This window comes from Octodon degus, unplaced genomic scaffold (assembly GCF_000260255.1).
Source record: "Octodon degus isolate 3935 unplaced genomic scaffold, OctDeg1.0 scaffold00051, whole genome shotgun sequence".
Classification (NCBI taxonomy): Eukaryota; Metazoa; Chordata; class Mammalia; order Rodentia; family Octodontidae; genus Octodon; species Octodon degus.
In genome coordinates, this window is record NW_004524627.1 from 10,489,179 (window position 1) to 10,493,523 (window position 4,345).

The window sequence follows — 4,345 nt, forward strand, 5'->3', positions numbered from 1 at the left end:
CATTCATGGCATCCTCAAGATAGAGGCTGGACTATTTTGCCTTTGTAATTCAGGTGCGGACTCCCTGAACCCTGGTACTTCATAATGTGACTGTCTCTAGAGGGCAAATAATAAGCAGCAATGAATTACAATGAGGCCATGAAGGCGGCTATGGCTCACTCTGAGCAGAGTCTTTATAAAAAGAAGAAATGTGGACAGAAAGAGATACCAGGCATGCATGGGAACAGAGGGACAGCCACGTGAGGAAACAACTAGGAGGCCGTGAGAAAACCAAGGAGAGAGGTCTCAGGAGGAATTAGTCTTGATCTTGGACTTTAGGTTTCCAGAACTGTGAGAAATAAGTTCCTGTTGTTTAATCCAGCCAGGCTATGGCATTTAGTTGCGGGAGCCTGAGCAGACTAATACAGGGAGCTATTAACAAGTGTTAACAGGACCCCTTCCATGTCTATAAAACCAGATCATGTGAGTGTTGCTGCCTCCAACTAGACAAGCTGAAAAACAATGATTTGTTTTCCTCCATCTCAGGAACAGAAGGATGGATGACCAGAAACATGGCTCCTCTAAGAACTGTTTGGTGTGAGGTGTACCAGTAAGCCAGGCCAGCTTAGATAGGACTCTGGTGGCAGTGGACAGCTAGTGATCAGGAGTCACCAGTGAGGCTCTTCTATGTGTCAGGGTGGGATAGGCTGTTGAGGGGCTGAAGCAACAGTACCCCAAATGTTATGTCCTAGGGCATGGCCAACATGGGTTCGTGGTCTTGTTCACTTAGTTCCTTGACTTTCTTCCAAGCCCAGATCTCCAGGCTTTTAAGCAATTGTCCCTGTTCCCCGAAGCTTCCCAATAGATTCCCTTTCACTTAAGTTAGCTAAAGTTGATTTCTGTTTTGTGCAACCCAGACCTTTGATTTGTGTATATTTATCCAAGTGTTTTTTGATAACAGACCTTGCTGGCACACTACAATTCTTCATCTGGACTTCTTTTTACTTGTCTGTATTCTACTGCCCTTACATCAAAAGCAGAACAGTGAAGTTTTCTATCTGTGCTACACCTAAAAATAATCAGGTCTGGGACAGCCTTGATCCTCACAGACTTCTTGAGGATAATATCTGCCAGAGGATCCTAGAAATAGATGAGCCAGTGGAATGTAAACCTCTGAGAGACATCTCTGGAGACTGCTAAAAATGCTCAAGGCAGGGCGGCTTTACTCTGGATTGCGATCCTGCAGTAATAGGTGAGAATGGGTGTCAGTGAAACTTGAGTCTTTTATATAAGGACCGGGGGCACAGTGAGGGGTAGAGTTGGTGTGCAGATTCTGGAAACTCCCAACCCAGAGAATGCTCACAAAAATGGTGACAAATCAAGATTACCTATTTAATGAGATAAATTGTGAGGTCCAATTAAATGTTCAGTTTCTATTAGCTCTTTGGAAATATTGAAAATCATTTTAAATATCTTGCTTCTAACTTAAGGGATACTGGGGGGGGGAGGCTAGCAGTCCAGGGTTGTCACATCAGAGACCATGAAGACTATGAGTATGATAAAATGTGAATGAATAAGATATTGTCCTCAGTGTGTTGTGCTGTGAACAACTACAGATTCTTAAGAAATGCTAAACAACATGTGCTAGCAACAGGAAATTTAGAGTGGTTTATTTTATTGTTGGTGGAACCAGAGGTCTTGGGAGGCCTTAGGAGATTTGGAATAAATAAAAATTTCTTAAGAACTTCCAAATTAGAAGCATAAAGCTCACAAAAACAAGTTTGAGTGTCAGAAAAAACATGTGTGGGCTACACATACTATTCTTGGGCTCTTGGAAGAGATTGAAATGTAACAATTTGAAGCATTTACCATAAGCTTGATCAACAAATTCAAGAGTGTGTTAAAGGAAGTAGTCCTGTGAGGAAGGTAAGAAAACCTGTAATTTTACCTCTATCTCAGCTTTCTAAAATTATGATCATTTTGGTTACATTAGTGTTTAGATAAGCCCTCTTGCACATGCATACACAAAGACTTGATCTTCAAATTGAGACAGATTGGTGGTTTAAGATGTTAAAAGTCAGGCCAATGAGATAGCTCAGTGGTCTAAGCACTTGCTTGGCAGGCACAGGAACCAGGGTTTGATCCTTGACATGTGTGTCATGTTGGCCCACCCCGGGCATACTGAGCCAGCCACCAAGACTTGGTGTGGTGGTGCATGCCTGTAATCCCAGAGCTGGGGAGGCTGAAAACAGGAGGAGCACTGTGAGTCTAAGCTGCATAGTGAGACCCTGTACCAAATACATTAAAAAAAAGAAAAAAGATGTTAAAAGTCTTCTAGGAAAAGCCTGTGTGCACTACCCAACACTGATAATTTTAGGACTTGACAGCATTTTGGAGGTAAGGAAGGCTGATCAGGAAAAGGAGGTTGGAAAATGTTACGCAAAAGGGGCAGGTGCAACTTCTGTTGGGAAGATGTAATATTCCATTTAACATTGGGGATCAGTGAGAAGTGGAGTAAGTGGCTATATTCAACAATCATTTATGTTTTAATTGGAAATTAGTCAGTCATTTCTCTTCTTGATGCCTCTATACAATTCTATATTTGAGAAAATAGAAATATCATCTTTGGATATTCACCTTTATTTAATTCCTTAACTTTATGAGAGAGCAAATCCCTGTGTGATGCTCAAGCTGTTTTTGAGCTTGTGACCTCAAGCTCAAGTGGTTCTTCCCCTTCAGACTCCTGAGTTGCTGGGGTTACAGAGGCATGTTACCACACCCAGATTCCATAACTGATTTTTAAATTTTCTTGACATACTTTAAGGTAACAATAGCAACTGACCTGCATTTTTTATGTGGGAGACATTGTACTACGTACTATATACCTCAATTAAATTAATGCTTCTCACAGTCTCATGCAGTATGTATTATTGTGCGATTGTATAGAAGAAGTAATTGAGTCTATTAGAATATTTTCTGAGGAAATGCCAAACCCATGAATGACGGCCACAGCAAATGTGGACCTCACAGCCACAAAGGACAATGTCTGATTCTTTTCCTGTAATATTCTGTAAATAGCAAGAAAACATTCCCAAAATCCTTCCACAAACTTCTCACATCTTATTGGCCTGATGTTTTACCATTTGCCATGTAGGAACCAATGCCAATGACTATTTGAATACCTGTGACTGCCTTGAGACCAAGTTTCTAAACTAATCTCAGCAGTCAGCATGGAATAAACATTTTTAGACTAATTAGAGTCAGTTGTATAAAACCAATGTCAAAAATTTTAGAGGTGCTTTGTAAATAAAAGGACAATAACAGGCACAGACTCAGACATCAGTCTCAATTCTGTCACACTGAGTGTGTCCCTGAACCAATCTAAATGTTATTTTTTTTCAGTTGTAAACTAGTGGCATGCCATTATCAGAAGATCTCAGGGGTCCTGATAGCTCTAAGCACTGTGGCTGATTGTTCCCTTTAGTATTCTCCCCTTACCATTGCCTCCAGGTACCTTCCCAGTCAATGCCAGTGCATTTCCCTCCTTTCTCCAATCCTTGAAGATATAACAGCTTCATCCCTATAAATAGTAATTTCTTACACTAAACTTTGCCTATTCAGACTCTGTCTTGTGAGTTGGCTCTGAATGACACACATGCTAGCAGTCAGGCCATCACAGGGTATGATCTTCATCTTCCTGTCCAAGGCAGGATCTACATCTTGGGCACTCAGATAGAGGAAGATATGAATAAGAGACAAAAGACAGACCCTTCATCCTCTTTTTCCTATCAGTTGTCCAGATCCAAATCACAAGCCCACCTTTACCTACAAGGTAAACTGACAAATGTAGTTTTTGTTTTAAGAGAACATATGCCAGTAAAAATTCTACTAGTACAGAGAGAGAGGAAAAGAAACACTGGAGAAAATAGCCATCCCTACTATATGGGTTGGAAGTGAAATCAAAGAATGGAGGATAACTGCTAGAATTTTGCACAAGTGAAAAGAATAGATGGTGGTACCATTTACTAAGATGGATATGACTGGGATCTGCAAAAGTTTTGGGTGTGGCTTGATAGAGCAAGAATCAAGGTCTTGTTTTGCTGCACTGAAATTGATTTTGCCATTAAAACTTGAGCTAAGATGACTGATCACAGAAAACTGGGACTCAGAGGACTTATTGCATACAGGTGGCATTTAAAGGCCTAGGGATAGATGTGGTCCCTTACAGAAAGTGTATAAAGAAAGAAGAAGACCAAAGAAGCAACCTGATATGTTGAACCTTAAGTCCCTACATAATATGATAAAAAACATTTAAAAATTAGATTATATTATAAAAATAGGATAAAGAATTCTATGCTTCTCATGT